A 20279-nucleotide genomic window follows, 5' to 3' on the forward strand; every position below is an offset into this window, starting at 1 on the left:
TTGATTTTCTAATGAGCTGTTGATTTTCACAATAAAAGACTCCATAGTATTGATCTGTTTACCCTTTCTAAAAATCAAGATTTTTTTGTATTGCTTATAGAAAATGTGCTAACAGTGGACTTTTCCATCTACAGATTATACTGAATGACCAGAGGTGGCAGTGTTTCACAACCGAGTTTCTCTGAATTGCCGAGACTGAAGAACAAAAAAAAAAAAGGAAGTCTTCCGGCATACGGCATCATTTTACCAATTTATAAGGCAAGTAAAACTCACAATAATTCCTTTATGCATTAAAAAGACGCTCACAGCATCAGCATGTCCTCACTACCTTACAGTGGGAGACTGTGCCTGAACATAATTTCTGTCAAGATGAAAGTAATATGGATCACATTGTGTTGGTCATGATAGTTCATAAAAGCCTGGCTGCCTCCAACGCTACTAAAGCCTGCTTTATATCCTGGAGCTAGCAATGTTGCAGAGAAGTATGTGAGGTTAAAAACTAAAATTGAGATTTGATTTTCTAATGAGCTGTTGATTTTCACAATAAAAGACTCCATAGTATTGATCTGTTTACGCTTTCTAAAAATCAAGATTTTTTTTGTATTGCTTATAGAAAATGTGCTAACAGTGGACTTTTCCATCTGCAGATTATACTGAATGACCAGAGGTGGCAGTGTTTCACAACCTAGTTTCTCTGAATTGCCGAGACTGAAGAAAAAAAAAAGGAAGTCTTCCGGCATACGGGATCATTTTACCAATTTATAAGGCAAGTAAAACTCACAATAATTCCTTTATGCATTAAAAAGACGCTCACAGCATCAGCATGTCCTCACTACCTTATAGTGGGAGACTGTGCCTGAACATAATTTCTGTCAAGATGAGAGTAATATGGATCACATTGTGTTGGTCATGATAGTTCATAAAAGCCTGGCTGCCTCCAACGCTACTAAAGCCTGCTTTATATCCTGGAACTAGCAATGTTGCAGAGAAGTATGTGAGGTTAAAAACTAAAATTGAGATTTGAATTTCTAATGAGCTGTTGATTTTCACAATAAAAGACTCCATAGTATTGATCTGTTTACGCTTTCTAAAAATCAAGATTTTTTTTGTATTGCTTATAGAAAATGTGCTAACAGTGGACTTTTCCATCTACAGATTATACTGAATGACCAGAGGTGGCAGTGTTTCACAACCGAGTTTCTCTGAATTGCCGAGACTGAAGAACAAAAAAAAAAAGGAAGTCTTCCGGCATACGGCATCATTTTACCAATTTATAAGGCAAGTAAAACTCACAATAATTCCTTTATGCATTAAAAAGACGCTCACAGCATCAGCATGTCCTCACTACCTTATAGTGGGAGACTGTGCCTGAACATAATTTCTGTCAAGATGAGAGTAATATGGATCACATTGTGTTGGTCATGATAGTTCATAAAAGCCTGGCTGCCTCCAACGCTACTAAAGCCTGCTTTATATCCTGGAACTAGCAATGTTGCAGAGAAGTATGTGAGGTTAAAAACTAAAATTGAGATTTGATTTTCTAATGAGCTGTTGATTTTCACAATAAAAGACTCCATAGTATTGATCTGTTTACCCTTTCTAAAAATCAAGATTTTTTTGTATTGCTTATAGAAAATGTGCTAACAGTGGACTTTTCCATCTACAGATTATACTGAATGACCAGAGGTGGCAGTGTTTCACAACCGAGTTTCTCTGAATTGCCGAGACTGAAGAACAAAAAAAAAAAGGAAGTCTTCCGGCATACGGCATCATTTTACCAATTTATAAGGCAAGTAAAACTCACAATAATTCCTTTATGCATTAAAAAGACGCTCACAGCATCAGCATGTCCTCACTACCTTACAGTGGGAGACTGTGCCTGAACATAATTTCTGTCAAGATGAAAGTAATATGGATCACATTGTGTTGGTCATGATAGCTCATAAAAGCCTGGCTGCCTCCAATGCTGCTAAAGCCTGCTTTATATCCTGGAGCTAGCAATGTTGCAGAGAAGTATGTGAGGTTAAAAACTAAAATTGAGATTTGATTTTCTAATGAGCTGTTGATTTTCACAATAAAAGACTCCATAGTATTGATCTGTTTACCCTTTCTAAAAATCAAGATTTTTTTGTATTGCTTATAGAAAATGTGCTAACAGTGGACTTTTCCATCTACAGATTATACTGAATGACCAGAGGTGGCAGTGTTTCACAACCGAGTTTCTCTGAATTGCCGAGACTGAAGAACAAAAAAAAAAAAGGAAGTCTTCCGGCATACGGCATCATTTTACCAATTTATAAGGCAAGTAAAACTCACAATAATTCCTTTATGCATTAAAAAGACGCTCACAGCATCAGCATGTCCTCACTACCTTATAGTGGGAGACTGTGCCTGAACATAATTTCTGTCAAGATGAGAGTAATATGGATCACATTGTGTTGGTCATGATAGTTCATAAAAGCCTGGCTGCCTCCAACGCTACTAAAGCCTGCTTTATATCCTGGAACTAGCAATGTTGCAGAGAAGTATGTGAGGTTAAAAACTAAAATTGAGATTTGAATTTCTAATGAGCTGTTGATTTTCACAATAAAAGACTCCATAGTATTGATCTGTTTACGCTTTCTAATCATCAAGATTTTTTTTGTATTGCTTATAGAAAATGTGCTAACAGTGGACTTTTCCATCTGCAGATTATACTGAATGACCAGAGGTGGCAGTGTTTCACAACCTAGTTTCTCTGAATTGCCGAGACTGAAGAAAAAAAAAAGGAAGTCTTCCGGCATACGGGATCATTTTACCAATTTATAAGGCAAGTAAAACTCACAATAATTCCTTTATGCATTAAAAAGACGCTCACAGCATCAGCATGTCCTCACTACCTTACAGTGGGAGACTGTGCCTGAACATAATTTCTGTCAAGATGAAAGTAATATGGATCACATTGTGTTGGTCATGATAGCTCATAAAAGCCTGGCTGCCTCCAATGCTACTAAAGCCTGCTTTATATCCTGGAGCTAGCAATGTTGCAGAGAAGTATGTGAGGTTAAAAACTAAAATTGAGATTTGATTTTCTAATGAGCTGTTGATTTTCACAATAAAAGACTCCATAGTATTGATCTGTTTACGCTTTCTAAAAATCAAGATTTTTTTTGTATTGCTTATAGAAAATGTGCTAACAGTGGACTTTTCCATCTGCAGATTATACTGAATGACCAGAGGTGGCAGTGTTTCACAACCTAGTTTCTCTGAATTGCCGAGACTGAAGAAAAAAAAAAGGAAGTCTTCCGGCATACGGGATCATTTTACCAATTTATAAGGCAAGTAAAACTCACAATAATTCCTTTATGCATTAAAAAGACGCTCACAGCATCAGCATGTCCTCACTACCTTATAGTGGGAGACTGTGCCTGAACATAATTTCTGTCAAGATGAGAGTAATATGGATCACATTGTGTTGGTCATGATAGTTCATAAAAGCCTGGCTGCCTCCAACGCTACTAAAGCCTGCTTTATATCCTGGAACTAGCAATGTTGCAGAGAAGTATGTGAGGTTAAAAACTAAAATTGAGATTTGAATTTCTAATGAGCTGTTGATTTTCACAATAAAAGACTCCATAGTATTGATCTGTTTACGCTTTCTAATCATCAAGATTTTTTTTGTATTGCTTATAGAAAATGTGCTAACAGTGGACTTTTCCATCTGCAGATTATACTGAATGACCAGAGGTGGCAGTGTTTCACAACCTAGTTTCTCTGAATTGCCGAGACTGAAGAAAAAAAAAAGGAAGTCTTCCGGCATACGGGATCATTTTACCAATTTATAAGGCAAGTAAAACTCACAATAATTCCTTTATGCATTAAAAAGACGCTCACAGCATCAGCATGTCCTCACTACCTTACAGTGGGAGACTGAGCCTGAACATAATTTCTGTCAAGATGAAAGTAATATGGATCACATTGTGTTGGTCATGATAGCTCATAAAAGCCTGGCTGCCTCCAATGCTACTAAAGCCTGCTTTATATCCTGGAGCTAGCAATGTTGCAGAGAAGTATGTGAGGTTAAAAACTAAAATTGAGATTTGATTTTCTAATGAGCTGTTGATTTTCACAATAAAAGACTCCATAGTATTGATCTGTTTACGCTTTCTAAAAATCAAGATTTTTTTTGTATTGCTTATAGAAAATGTGCTAACAGTGGACTTTTCCATCTGCAGATTATACTGAATGACCAGAGGTGGCAGTGTTTCACAACCTAGTTTCTCTGAATTGCCGAGACTGAAGAAAAAAAAAAGGAAGTCTTCCGGCATACGGGATCATTTTACCAATTTATAAGGCAAGTAAAACTCACAATAATTCCTTTATGCATTAAAAAGACGCTCACAGCATCAGCATGTCCTCACTACCTTATAGTGGGAGACTGTGCCTGAACATAATTTCTGTCAAGATGAGAGTAATATGGATCACATTGTGTTGGTCATGATAGTTCATAAAAGCCTGGCTGCCTCCAACGCTACTAAAGCCTGCTTTATATCCTGGAACTAGCAATGTTGCAGAGAAGTATGTGAGGTTAAAAACTAAAATTGAGATTTGAATTTCTAATGAGCTGTTGATTTTCACAATAAAAGACTCCATAGTATTGATCTGTTTACGCTTTCTAAAAATCAAGATTTTTTTTGTATTGCTTATAGAAAATGTGCTAACAGTGGACTTTTCCATCTGCAAATTATACTGAATGACCAGAGGTGGCAGTGTTTCACAACCGAGTTTCTCTGAATTGACGAGACTGAAGAAAAAAAAAAAGGAAGTCTTCCGGCATACGGCATCATTTTACCAATATGCAAGGCAAGTAAAACTCACAATAATTCCTTTATGCATTAAAAAGACGCTCACAGCATCAGCATGTCCTCACTACCTTACAGTGGGAGACTGTGCCTGAACATAATTTCTGTCAAGATGAGAGTAATATGGATCACATTGTGTTGGTCATGATAGTTCATAAAAGTCTGGCTGCCTCCAACGCTACTAAAGCCTGCTTTATATCCTGGAACTAGCAATGTTGCAGAGAAGTATGTGAGGTTAAAAACTAAAATTGAGATTTGAATTTCTAATGAGCTGTTGATTTTCACAATAAAAGACTCCATAGTATTGATCTGTTTACGCTTTCTAATCATCAAGATTTTTTTTGTATTGCTTATAGAAAATGTGCTAACAGTGGACTTTTCCATCTGCAGATTATACTGAATGACCAGAGGTGGCAGTGTTTCACAACCTAGTTTCTCTGAATTGCCGAGACTGAAGAAAAAAAAAAGGAAGTCTTCCGGCATACGGGATCATTTTACCAATTTATAAGGCAAGTAAAACTCACAATAATTCCTTTATGCATTAAAAAGACGCTCACAGCATCAGCATGTCCTCACTACCTTACAGTGGGAGACTGTGCCTGAACATAATTTCTGTCAAGATGAAAGTAATATGGATCACATTGTGTTGGTCATGATAGCTCATAAAAGCCTGGCTGCCTCCAATGCTACTAAAGCCTGCTTTATATCCTGGAGCTAGCAATGTTGCAGAGAAGTATGTGAGGTTAAAAACTAAAATTGAGATTTGATTTTCTAATGAGCTGTTGATTTTCACAATAAAAGACTCCATAGTATTGATCTGTTTACGCTTTCTAATCATCAAGATTTTTTTTGTATTGCTTATAGAAAATGTGCTAACAGTGGACTTTTCCATCTGCAGATTATACTGAATGACCAGAGGTGGCAGTGTTTCACAACCTAGTTTCTCTGAATTGCCGAGACTGAAGAAAAAAAAAAGGAAGTCTTCCGGCATACGGGATCATTTTACCAATTTATAAGGCAAGTAAAACTCACAATAATTCCTTTATGCATTAAAAAGACGCTCACAGCATCAGCATGTCCTCACTACCTTACAGTGGGAGACTGTGCCTGAACATAATTTCTGTCAAGATGAAAGTAATATGGATCACATTGTGTTGGTCATGATAGCTCATAAAAGCCTGGCTGCCTCCAATGCTACTAAAGCCTGCTTTATATCCTGGAGCTAGCAATGTTGCAGAGAAGTATGTGAGGTTAAAAACTAAAATTGAGATTTGATTTTCTAATGAGCTGTTGATTTTCACAATAAAAGACTCCATAGTATTGATCTGTTTACGCTTTCTAAAAATCAAGATTTTTTTTGTATTGCTTATAGAAAATGTGCTAACAGTGGACTTTTCCATCTGCAGATTATACTGAATGACCAGAGGTGGCAGTGTTTCACAACCTAGTTTCTCTGAATTGCCGAGACTGAAGAAAAAAAAAAGGAAGTCTTCCGGCATACGGGATCATTTTACCAATTTATAAGGCAAGTAAAACTCACAATAATTCCTTTATGCATTAAAAAGACGCTCACAGCATCAGCATGTCCTCACTACCTTATAGTGGGAGACTGTGCCTGAACATAATTTCTGTCAAGATGAGAGTAATATGGATCACATTGTGTTGGTCATGATAGTTCATAAAAGCCTGGCTGCCTCCAACGCTACTAAAGCCTGCTTTATATCCTGGAACTAGCAATGTTGCAGAGAAGTATGTGAGGTTAAAAACTAAAATTGAGATTTGAATTTCTAATGAGCTGTTGATTTTCACAATAAAAGACTCCATAGTATTGATCTGTTTACGCTTTCTAATCATCAAGATTTTTTTTGTATTGCTTATAGAAAATGTGCTAACAGTGGACTTTTCCATCTGCAGATTATACTGAATGACCAGAGGTGGCAGTGTTTCACAACCTAGTTTCTCTGAATTGCCGAGACTGAAGAAAAAAAAAAGGAAGTCTTCCGGCATACGGGATCATTTTACCAATTTATAAGGCAAGTAAAACTCACAATAATTCCTTTATGCATTAAAAAGACGCTCACAGCATCAGCATGTCCTCACTACCTTACAGTGGGAGACTGTGCCTGAACATAATTTCTGTCAAGATGAAAGTAATATGGATCACATTGTGTTGGTCATGATAGCTCATAAAAGCCTGGCTGCCTCCAATGCTACTAAAGCCTGCTTTATATCCTGGAGCTAGCAATGTTGCAGAGAAGTATGTGAGGTTAAAAACTAAAATTGAGATTTGATTTTCTAATGAGCTGTTGATTTTCACAATAAAAGACTCCATAGTATTGATCTGTTTACGCTTTCTAAAAATCAAGATTTTTTTTGTATTGCTTATAGAAAATGTGCTAACAGTGGACTTTTCCATCTGCAGATTATACTGAATGACCAGAGGTGGCAGTGTTTCACAACCTAGTTTCTCTGAATTGCCGAGACTGAAGAAAAAAAAAAGGAAGTCTTCCGGCATACGGGATCATTTTACCAATTTATAAGGCAAGTAAAACTCACAATAATTCCTTTATGCATTAAAAAGACGCTCACAGCATCAGCATGTCCTCACTACCTTATAGTGGGAGACTGTGCCTGAACATAATTTCTGTCAAGATGAGAGTAATATGGATCACATTGTGTTGGTCATGATAGTTCATAAAAGCCTGGCTGCCTCCAACGCTACTAAAGCCTGCTTTATATCCTGGAACTAGCAATGTTGCAGAGAAGTATGTGAGGTTAAAAACTAAAATTGAGATTTGAATTTCTAATGAGCTGTTGATTTTCACAATAAAAGACTCCATAGTATTGATCTGTTTACGCTTTCTAATCATCAAGATTTTTTTTGTATTGCTTATAGAAAATGTGCTAACAGTGGACTTTTCCATCTGCAGATTATACTGAATGACCAGAGGTGGCAGTGTTTCACAACCTAGTTTCTCTGAATTGCCGAGACTGAAGAAAAAAAAAAGGAAGTCTTCCGGCATACGGGATCATTTTACCAATTTATAAGGCAAGTAAAACTCACAATAATTCCTTTATGCATTAAAAAGACGCTCACAGCATCAGCATGTCCTCACTACCTTACAGTGGGAGACTGAGCCTGAACATAATTTCTGTCAAGATGAAAGTAATATGGATCACATTGTGTTGGTCATGATAGCTCATAAAAGCCTGGCTGCCTCCAATGCTACTAAAGCCTGCTTTATATCCTGGAGCTAGCAATGTTGCAGAGAAGTATGTGAGGTTAAAAACTAAAATTGAGATTTGATTTTCTAATGAGCTGTTGATTTTCACAATAAAAGACTCCATAGTATTGATCTGTTTACGCTTTCTAAAAATCAAGATTTTTTTTGTATTGCTTATAGAAAATGTGCTAACAGTGGACTTTTCCATCTGCAGATTATACTGAATGACCAGAGGTGGCAGTGTTTCACAACCTAGTTTCTCTGAATTGCCGAGACTGAAGAAAAAAAAAAGGAAGTCTTCCGGCATACGGGATCATTTTACCAATTTATAAGGCAAGTAAAACTCACAATAATTCCTTTATGCATTAAAAAGACGCTCACAGCATCAGCATGTCCTCACTACCTTATAGTGGGAGACTGTGCCTGAACATAATTTCTGTCAAGATGAGAGTAATATGGATCACATTGTGTTGGTCATGATAGTTCATAAAAGCCTGGCTGCCTCCAACGCTACTAAAGCCTGCTTTATATCCTGGAACTAGCAATGTTGCAGAGAAGTATGTGAGGTTAAAAACTAAAATTGAGATTTGAATTTCTAATGAGCTGTTGATTTTCACAATAAAAGACTCCATAGTATTGATCTGTTTACGCTTTCTAAAAATCAAGATTTTTTTTGTATTGCTTATAGAAAATGTGCTAACAGTGGACTTTTCCATCTGCAAATTATACTGAATGACCAGAGGTGGCAGTGTTTCACAACCGAGTTTCTCTGAATTGACGAGACTGAAGAAAAAAAAAAAGGAAGTCTTCCGGCATACGGCATCATTTTACCAATATGCAAGGCAAGTAAAACTCACAATAATTCCTTTATGCATTAAAAAGACGCTCACAGCATCAGCATGTCCTCACTACCTTACAGTGGGAGACTGTGCCTGAACATAATTTCTGTCAAGATGAGAGTAATATGGATCACATTGTGTTGGTCATGATAGTTCATAAAAGTCTGGCTGCCTCCAACGCTACTAAAGCCTGCTTTATATCCTGGAACTAGCAATGTTGCAGAGAAGTATGTGAGGTTAAAAACTAAAATTGAGATTTGATTTTCTAATGAGCTGTTGATTTTCACAATAAAAGACTCCATAGTATTGATCTGTTTACGCTTTCTAAAAATCAAGATTTTTTTTGTATTGCTTATAGAAAATGTGCTAACAGTGGACTTTTCCATCTGCAGATTATACTGAATGACCAGAGGTGGCAGTGTTTCACAACCTAGTTTCTCTGAATTGCCGAGACTGAAGAAAAAAAAAAGGAAGTCTTCCGGCATACGGGATCATTTTACCAATTTATAAGGCAAGTAAAACTCACAATAATTCCTTTATGCATTAAAAAGACGCTCACAGCATCAGCATGTCCTCACTACCTTATAGTGGGAGACTGTGCCTGAACATAATTTCTGTCAAGATGAAAGTAATATGGATCACATTGTGTTGGTCATGATAGCTCATAAAAGCCTGGCTGCCTCCAATGCTACTAAAGCCTGCTTTATATCCTGGAGCTAGCAATGTTGCAGAGAAGTATGTGAGGTTAAAAACTAAAATTGAGATTTGATTTTCTAATGAGCTGTTGATTTTCACAATAAAAGACTCCATAGTATTGATCTGTTTACGCTTTCTAAAAATCAAGATTTTTTTTGTATTGCTTATAGAAAATGTGCTAACAGTGGACTTTTCCATCTGCAAATTATACTGAATGACCAGAGGTGGCAGTGTTTCACAACCGAGTTTCTCTGAATTGACGAGACTGAAGAAAAAAAAAAAGGAAGTCTTCCGGCATACGGCATCATTTTACCAATATGCAAGGCAAGTAAAACTCACAATAATTCCTTTATGCATTAAAAAGACGCTCACAGCATCAGCATGTCCTCACTACCTTACAGTGGGAGACTGTGCCTGAACATAATTTCTGTCAAGATGAGAGTAATATGGATCACATTGTGTTGGTCATGATAGTTCATAAAAGTCTGGCTGCCTCCAACGCTACTAAAGCCTGCTTTATATCCTGGAACTAGCAATGTTGCAGAGAAGTATGTGAGGTTAAAAACTAAAATTGAGATTTGAATTTCTAATGAGCTGTTGATTTTCACAATAAAAGACTCCATAGTATTGATCTGTTTACGCTTTCTAAAAATCAAGATTTTTTTTGTATTGCTTATAGAAAATGTGCTAACAGTGGACTTTTCCATCTGCAGATTATACTGAATGACCAGAGGTGGCAGTGTTTCACAACCTAGTTTCTCTGAATTGCCGAGACTGAAGAAAAAAAAAGGAAGTCTTCCGGCATACGGGATCATTTTACCAATTTATAAGGCAAGTAAAACTCACAATAATTCCTTTATGCATTAAAAAGACGCTCACAGCATCAGCATGTCCTCACTACCTTATAGTGGGAGACTGTGCCTGAACATAATTTCTGTCAAGATGAGAGTAATATGGATCACATTGTGTTGGTCATGATAGTTCATAAAAGCCTGGCTGCCTCCAACGCTACTAAAGCCTGCTTTATATCCTGGAACTAGCAATGTTGCAGAGAAGTATGTGAGGTTAAAAACTAAAATTGAGATTTGAATTTCTAATGAGCTGTTGATTTTCACAATAAAAGACTCCATAGTATTGATCTGTTTACGCTTTCTAAAAATCAAGATTTTTTTTGTATTGCTTATAGAAAATGTGCTAACAGTGGACTTTTCCATCTGCAAATTATACTGAATGACCAGAGGTGGCAGTGTTTCACAACCGAGTTTCTCTGAATTGACGAGACTGAAGAAAAAAAAAAAGGAAGTCTTCCGGCATACGGCATCATTTTACCAATATGCAAGGCAAGTAAAACTCACAATAATTCCTTTATGCATTAAAAAGACGCTCACAGCATCAGCATGTCCTCACTACCTTACAGTGGGAGACTGTGCCTGAACATAATTTCTGTCAAGATGAGAGTAATATGGATCACATTGTGTTGGTCATGATAGTTCATAAAAGTCTGGCTGCCTCCAACGCTACTAAAGCCTGCTTTATATCCTGGAACTAGCAATGTTGCAGAGAAGTATGTGAGGTTAAAAACTAAAATTGAGATTTGAATTTCTAATGAGCTGTTGATTTTCACAATAAAAGACTCCATAGTATTGATCTGTTTACGCTTTCTAAAAATCAAGATTTTTTTTGTATTGCTTATAGAAAATGTGCTAACAGTGGACTTTTCCATCTGCAGATTATACTGAATGACCAGAGGTGGCAGTGTTTCACAACCTAGTTTCTCTGAATTGCCGAGACTGAAGAAAAAAAAAAGGAAGTCTTCCGGCATACGGGATCATTTTACCAATTTATAAGGCAAGTAAAACTCACAATAATTCCTTTATGCATTAAAAAGACGCTCACAGCATCAGCATGTCCTCACTACCTTATAGTGGGAGACTGTGCCTGAACATAATTTCTGTCAAGATGAGAGTAATATGGATCACATTGTGTTGGTCATGATAGTTCATAAAAGCCTGGCTGCCTCCAACGCTACTAAAGCCTGCTTTATATCCTGGAACTAGCAATGTTGCAGAGAAGTATGTGAGGTTAAAAACTAAAATTGAGATTTGAATTTCTAATGAGCTGTTGATTTTCACAATAAAAGACTCCATAGTATTGATCTGTTTACGCTTTCTAATCATCAAGATTTTTTTTGTATTGCTTATAGAAAATGTGCTAACAGTGGACTTTTCCATCTGCAGATTATACTGAATGACCAGAGGTGGCAGTGTTTCACAACCTAGTTTCTCTGAATTGCCGAGACTGAAGAAAAAAAAAAGGAAGTCTTCCGGCATACGGGATCATTTTACCAATTTATAAGGCAAGTAAAACTCACAATAATTCCTTTATGCATTAAAAAGACGCTCACAGCATCAGCATGTCCTCACTACCTTACAGTGGGAGACTGTGCCTGAACATAATTTCTGTCAAGATGAAAGTAATATGGATCACATTGTGTTGGTCATGATAGCTCATAAAAGCCTGGCTGCCTCCAATGCTACTAAAGCCTGCTTTATATCCTGGAGCTAGCAATGTTGCAGAGAAGTATGTGAGCTTAAAAACTAAAATTGAGATTTGATTTTCTAATGAGCTGTTGATTTTCACAATAAAAGACTCCATAGTATTGATCTGTTTACGCTTTCTAAAAATCAAGATTTTTTTTGTATTGCTTATAGAAAATGTGCTAACAGTGGACTTTTCCATCTGCAAATTATACTGAATGACCAGAGGTGGCAGTGTTTCACAACCGAGTTTCTCTGAATTGACGAGACTGAAGAAAAAAAAAAAGGAAGTCTTCCGGCATACGGCATCATTTTACCAATATGCAAGGCAAGTAAAACTCACAATAATTCCTTTATGCATTAAAAAGACGCTCACAGCATCAGCATGTCCTCACTACCTTACAGTGGGAGACTGTGCCTGAACATAATTTCTGTCAAGATGAGAGTAATATGGATCACATTGTGTTGGTCATGATAGTTCATAAAAGTCTGGCTGCCTCCAACGCTACTAAAGCCTGCTTTATATCCTGGAACTAGCAATGTTGCAGAGAAGTATGTGAGGTTAAAAACTAAAATTGAGATTTGAATTTCTAATGAGCTGTTGATTTTCACAATAAAAGACTCCATAGTATTGATCTGTTTACGCTTTCTAAAAATCAAGATTTTTTTTGTATTGCTTATAGAAAATGTGCTAACAGTGGACTTTTCCATCTACAGATTATACTGAATGACCAGAGGTGGCAGTGTTTCACAACCGAGTTTCTCTGAATTGCCGAGACTGAAGAACAAAAAAAAAAAGGAAGTCTTCCGGCATACGGCATCATTTTACCAATTTATAAGGCAAGTAAAACTCACAATAATTCCTTTATGCATTAAAAAGACGCTCACAGCATCAGCATGTCCTCACTACCTTATAGTGGGAGACTGTGCCTGAACATAATTTCTGTCAAGATGCGAGTAATATGGATCACATTGTGTTGGTCATGATAGTTCATAAAAGCCTGGCTGCCTCCAACGCTACTAAAGCCTGCTTTATATCCTGGAACTAGCAATGTTGCAGAGAAGTATGTGAGGTTAAAAACTAAAATTGAGATTTGAATTTCTAATGAGCTGTTGATTTTCACAATAAAAGACTCCATAGTATTGATCTGTTTACGCTTTCTAATCATCAAGATTTTTTTTGTATTGCTTATAGAAAATGTGCTAACAGTGGACTTTTCCATCTGCAGATTATACTGAATGACCAGAGGTGGCAGTGTTTCACAACCTAGTTTCTCTGAATTGCCGAGACTGAAGAAAAAAAAAAGGAAGTCTTCCGGCATACGGGATCATTTTACCAATTTATAAGGCAAGTAAAACTCACAATAATTCCTTTATGCATTAAAAAGACGCTCACAGCATCAGCATGTCCTCACTACCTTATAGTGGGAGACTGTGCCTGAACATAATTTCTGTCAAGATGAAAGTAATATGGATCACATTGTGTTGGTCATGATAGCTCATAAAAGCCTGGCTGCCTCCAATGCTACTAAAGCCTGCTTTATATCCTGGAGCTAGCAATGTTGCAGAGAAGTATGTGAGGTTAAAAACTAAAATTGAGATTTGATTTTCTAATGAGCTGTTGATTTTCACAATAAAAGACTCCATAGTATTGATCTGTTTACGCTTTCTAAAAATCAAGATTTTTTTTGTATTGCTTATAGAAAATGTGCTAACAGTGGACTTTTCCATCTGCAAATTATACTGAATGACCAGAGGTGGCAGTGTTTCACAACCGAGTTTCTCTGAATTGACGAGACTGAAGAAAAAAAAAAAGGAAGTCTTCCGGCATACGGCATCATTTTACCAATATGCAAGGCAAGTAAAACTCACAATAATTCCTTTATGCATTAAAAAGACGCTCACAGCATCAGCATGTCCTCACTACCTTACAGTGGGAGACTGTGCCTGAACATAATTTCTGTCAAGATGAGAGTAATATGGATCACATTGTGTTGGTCATGATAGTTCATAAAAGTCTGGCTGCCTCCAACGCTACTAAAGCCTGCTTTATATCCTGGAACTAGCAATGTTGCAGAGAAGTATGTGAGGTTAAAAACTAAAATTGAGATTTGAATTTCTAATGAGCTGTTGATTTTCACAATAAAAGACTCCATAGTATTGATCTGTTTACGCTTTCTAAAAATCAAGATTTTTTTTGTATTGCTTATAGAAAATGTGCTAACAGTGGACTTTTCCATCTACAGATTATACTGAATGACCAGAGGTGGCAGTGTTTCACAACCGAGTTTCTCTGAATTGCCGAGACTGAAGAACAAAAAAAAAAAGGAAGTCTTCCGGCATACGGCATCATTTTACCAATTTATAAGGCAAGTAAAACTCACAATAATTCCTTTATGCATTAAAAAGACGCTCACAGCATCAGCATGTCCTCACTACCTTATAGTGGGAGACTGTGCCTGAACATAATTTCTGTCAAGATGAGAGTAATATGGATCACATTGTGTTGGTCATGATAGTTCATAAAAGCCTGGCTGCCTCCAACGCTACTAAAGCCTGCTTTATATCCTGGAACTAGCAATGTTGCAGAGAAGTATGTGAGGTTAAAAACTAAAATTGAGATTTGATTTTCTAATGAGCTGTTGATTTTCACAATAAAAGACTCCATAGTATTGATCTGTTTACCCTTTCTAAAAATCAAGATTTTTTTGTATTGCTTATAGAAAATGTGCTAACAGTGGACTTTTCCATCTACAGATTATACTGAATGACCAGAGGTGGCAGTGTTTCACAACCGAGTTTCTCTGAATTGCCGAGACTGAAGAAAAAAAAAAAAAAGGAAGTCTTCCGGCATACGGCATCATTTTACCAATATGCAAGGCAAGTAAAACTCACAATAATTCCTTTATGCATTAAAAAGACGCTCACAGCATCAGCATGTCCTCACTACCTTACAGTGGGAGACTGTGCCTGAACATAATTTCTATCAAGATGAGAGTAATATGGATCACATTGTGTTGGTCATGATAGTTCATAAAAGTCTGGCTGCCTCCAACGCTACTAAAGCCTGCTTTATATCCTGGAACTAGCAATGTTGCAGAGAAGTATGTGAGGTTAAAAACTAAAATTGAGATTTGATTTTCTAATGAGCTGTTGATTTTCACAATAAAAGACTCCATAGTATTGATCTGTTTACGCTTTCTAAAAATCAAGATTTTTTTTGTATTGCTTATAGAAAATGTGCTAACAGTGGACTTTTCCATCTACAGATTATACTGAATGACCAGAGGTGGCAGTGTTTCACAACCGAGTTTCTCTGAATTGCCGAGACTGAAGAACAAAAAAAAAAAGGAAGTCTTCCGGCATACGGCATCATTTTACCAATTTATAAGGCAAGTAAAACTCACAATAATTCCTTTATGCATTAAAAAGACGCTCACAGCATCAGCATGTCCTCACTACCTTACAGTGGGAGACTGTGCCTGAACATAATTTCTGTCAAGATGAAAGTAATATGGATCACATTGTGTTGGTCATGATAGCTCATAAAAGCCTGGCTGCCTCCAATGCTACTAAAGCCTGCTTTATATCCTGGAGCTAGCAATGTTGCAGAGAAGTATGTGAGGTTAAAAACTAAAATTGAGATTTGATTTTCTAATGAGCTGTTGATTTTCACAATAAAAGACTCCATAGTATTGATCTGTTTACCCTTTCTAAAAATCAAGATTTTTTTGTATTGCTTATAGAAAATGTGCTAACAGTGGACTTTTCCATCTACAGATTATACTGAATGACCAGAGGTGGCAGTGTTTCACAACCGAGTTTCTCTGAATTGCCGAGACTGAAGAACAAAAAAAAAAAAGGAAGTCTTCCGGCATACGGCATCATTTTACCAATTTATAAGGCAAGTAAAACTCACAATAATTCCTTTATGCATTAAAAAGACGCTCACAGCATCAGCATGTCCTCACTACCTTACAGTGGGAGACTGTGCCTGAACATAATTTCTGTCAAGATGAAAGTAATATGGATCACATTGTGTTGGTCATGATAGTTCATAAAAGCCTGGCTGCCTCCAACGCTACTAAAGCCTGCTTTATATCCTGGAGCTAGCAATGTTGCAGAGAAGTATGTGAGGTTAAAAACTAAAATTGAGATTTGATTTTCTAATGAGCTGTTGATTTTCACAATAAAAGACTCCATAGTATTGATCTGTTTACGCTTTCTAAAAATCAAGATTTTTTTTGTATTGCTTATAGAAAATGTGCTAACAGTGGACTTTTCCATCTGCAGATTATACTGAATGACCAGAGGTGGCAGTGTTTCACAACCTAGTTTCTCTGAATTGCCGAGACTGAAGAAAAAAAAAAGGAAGTCTTCCGGCATACGGGATCATTTTACCAATTTATAAGGCAAGTAAAACTCACAATAATTCCTTTATGCATTAAAAAGACGCTCACAGCATCAGCATGTCCTCACTACCTTATAGTGGGAGACTGTGCCTGAACATAATTTCTGTCAAGATGAGAGTAATATGGATCACATTGTGTTGGTCATGATAGTTCATAAAAGCCTGGCTGCCTCCAACGCTACTAAAGCCTGCTTTATATCCTGGAACTAGCAATGTTGCAGAGAAGTATGTGAGGTTAAAAACTAAAATTGAGATTTGAATTTCTAATGAGCTGTTGATTTTCACAATAAAAGACTCCATAGTATTGATCTGTTTACGCTTTCTAATCATCAAGATTTTTTTTGTATTGCTTATAGAAAATGTGCTAACAGTGGACTTTTCCATCTGCAGATTATACTGAATGACCAGAGGTGGCAGTGTTTCACAACCTAGTTTCTCTGAATTGCCGAGACTGAAGAAAAAAAAAAGGAAGTCTTCCGGCATACGGGATCATTTTACCAATTTATAAGGCAAGTAAAACTCACAATAATTCCTTTATGCATTAAAAAGACGCTCACAGCATCAGCATGTCCTCACTACCTTACAGTGGGAGACTGTGCCTGAACATAATTTCTGTCAAGATGAAAGTAATATGGATCACATTGTGTTGGTCATGATAGCTCATAAAAGCCTGGCTGCCTCCAACGCTACTAAAGCCTGCTTTATATCCTGGAACTAGCAATGTTGCAGAGAAGTATGTGAGGTTAAAAACTAAAATTGAGATTTGATTTTCTAATGAGCTGTTGATTTTCACAATAAAAGGCTCCATAGTATTGATCTGTTTACGCTTTCTAAAAATCAAGATTTTTTTGTATTGCTTATAGAAAATGTGCTAACAGTGGACTTTTCCATCTACAGATTATACTGAATGACCAGAGGTGGCAGTGTTTCACAACCGAGTTTCTCTGAATTGCCGAGACTGAAGAAAAAAAAAAAAAAGGAAGTCTTCCGGCATACCGCATCATTTTACCAATTTATAAGGCAAGTAAAACTCACAATAATTCCTTTATGCATTAAAAAGACGCTCACAGCATCAGCATGTCCTCACTACCTTACAGTGGGAGACTGTGCCTGAACATAATTTCTATCAAGATGAGAGTAATATGGATCACATTGTGTTGGTCATGATAGTTCATAAAAGTCTGGCTGCCTCCAACGCTACTAAAGCCTGCTTTATATCCTGGAACTAGCAATGTTGCAGAGAAGTATGTGAGGTTAAAAACTAAAATTGAGATTTGATTTTCTAATGAGCTGTTGATTTTCACAATAAAAGACTCCATAGTATTGATCTGTTTACGCTTTCTAAAAATCAAGATTTTTTTTGTATTGCTTATAGAAAATGTGCTAACAGTGGACTTTTCCATCTACAGATTATACTGAATGACCAGAGGTGGCAGTGTTTCACAACCGAGTTTCTCTGAATTGCCGAGACTGAAGAACAAAAAAAAAAGGAAGTCTTCCGGCATACGGCATCATTTTACCAATTTATAAGGCAAGTAAAACTCACAATAATTCCTTTATGCATTAAAAAGACGCTCACAGCATCAGCATGTCCTCACTACCTTACAGTGGGAGACTGTGCCTGAACATAATTTCTGTCATGATGAAAGTAATATGGATCACATTGTGTTGGTCATGATAGCTCATAAAAGCCTGGCTGCCTCCAATGCTACTAAAGCCTGCTTTATATCCTGGAGCTAGCAATGTTGCAGAGAAGTATGTGAGGTTAAAAACTAAAATTGAGATTTGATTTTCTAATGAGCTGTTGATTTTCACAATAAAAGACTCCATAGTATTGATCTGTTTACGCTTTCTAAAAATCAAGATTTTTTTTGTATTGCTTATAGAAAATGTGCTAACAGTGGACTTTTCCATCTACAGATTATACTGAATGACCAGAGGTGGCAGTGTTTCACAACCGAGTTTCTCTGAATTGCCGAGACTGAAGAACAAAAAAAAAAAAGGAAGTCTTCCGGCATACGGCATCATTTTACCAATATACAAGGCAAGTTTAACTCACAATAATTCCTTTATGCATTAAAAAGACGCTCACAGCATCAGCATGTCCTCACTACCTTACAGTGGGAGACTGTGCCTGAACATAATTTCTGTCAAGATGAAAGTAATATGGATCACATTGTGTTGGTCATGATAGTTCATAAAAGCCTGGCTGCCTCCAACGCTACTAAAGCCTGCTTTATATCCTGGAACTAGCAATGTTGCAGAGAAGTATGTGAGGTTAAAAACTAAAATTGAGATTTGATTTTCTAATGAGCTGTTGATTTTCACAATAAAAGGCTCCATAGTATTGATCTGTTTACGCTTTCTAAAAATCAAGATTTTTTTGTATTGCTTATAGAAAATGTGCTAACAGTGGACTTTTCCATCTACAGATTATACTGAATGACCAGAGGTGGCAGTGTTTCACAACCGAGTTTCTCTGAATTGCCGAGACTGAAGAAAAAAAAAAAAAAGGAAGTCTTCCGGCATACCGCATCATTTTACCAATTTATAAGGCAAGTAAAACTCACAATAATTCCTTTATGCATTAAAAAGACGCTCACAGCATCAGCATGTCCTCACTACCTTACAGTGGGAGACTGTGCCTGAACATAATTTCTATCAAGATGAAAGTAATATGGATCACATTGTGTTGGTCATGATAGTTCATAAAAGCCTGGCTGCCTCCAACGCTACTAAAGCCTGCTTTATATCCTGGAGCTAGCAATGTTCCAGAGAAGTATGTGAGGTTTAAAACTAAAATTGAGATTTGATTTTCTAATGAGCTGTTGATTTTCACAATAAAAGACTCCATAGTATTGATCTGTTTACCCTTTCTAAAAATCAAGATTTTTTTGTATTGCTTATAGAAAATGTGCTAACAGTGGACTTTTCCATCTACAGATTATACTGAATGACCAGAGGTGGCAGTGTTTCACAACCGAGTTTCTCTGAATTGCCGAGACTGAAGAAAAAAAAAAAAAGGAAGTCTTCCGGCATACGGCATCATTTTACCAATATGCAAGGCAAGTAAAACTCACAATAATTCCTTTATGCATTAAAAAGACGCTCACAGCATCAGCATGTCCTCACTACCTTACAGTGGGAGACTGTGCCTGAACATAATTTCTATCAAGATGAGAGTAATATGGATCACATTGTGTTGGTCATGATAGTTCATAAAAGTCTGGCTGCCTCCAACGCTACTAAAGCCTGCTTTATATCCTGGAACTAGCAATGTTGCAGAGAAGTATGTGAGGTTAAAAACTAAAATTGAGATTTGATTTTCTAATGAGCTGTTGATTTTCACAATAAAAGACTCCATAGTATTGATCTGTTTACGCTTTCTAAAAATCAAGATTTTTTTTGTATTGCTTATAGAAAATGTGCTAACAGTGGACTTTTCCATCTACAGATTATACTGAATGACCAGAGGTGGCAGTGTTTCACAACCGAGTTTCTCTGAATTGCCGAGACTGAAGAACAAAAAAAAAAGGAAGTCTTCCGGCATACGGCATCATTTTACCAATTTATAAGGCAAGTAAAACTCACAATAATTCCTTTATGCATTAAAAAGACGCTCACAGCATCAGCATGTCCTCACTACCTTACAGTGGGAGACTGTGCCTGAACATAATTTCTGTCAAGATGAAAGTAATATGGATCACATTGTGTTGGTCATGATAGTTCAT

The 20279-nt window shown here is 36.7% G+C and overlaps 1 long non-coding RNA gene across 1 annotated transcript; it reads left to right on the top strand.

The window, feature by feature from the left end:
- The first annotated feature begins 7263 nt into the window (after positions 1-7263).
- LOC146785665 (uncharacterized) lies at positions 7264-20066 on the top strand. The gene is made up of 24 exons (XR_014970740.1): positions 7264-7382; positions 7772-7890; positions 8280-8398; positions 9297-9415; positions 10314-10431; positions 10787-10940; positions 11330-11448; positions 11838-11956; positions 12312-12465; positions 12855-12977; positions 13367-13485; positions 13841-13994; positions 14384-14506; positions 14895-15017; positions 15407-15529; positions 15918-16041; positions 16431-16549; positions 16939-17057; positions 17446-17568; positions 17958-18079; positions 18469-18592; positions 18981-19103; positions 19492-19613; positions 20003-20066. It is a non-coding gene; the product is annotated as an uncharacterized LOC146785665 (long non-coding RNA).
- Positions 20067-20279: the final 213 nt, after the last annotated feature.

This window comes from Triturus cristatus, chromosome 11, assembly GCF_964204655.1.
Source record: "Triturus cristatus chromosome 11, aTriCri1.1, whole genome shotgun sequence".
NCBI lineage: Eukaryota > Metazoa > Chordata > Amphibia > Caudata > Salamandridae > Triturus > Triturus cristatus.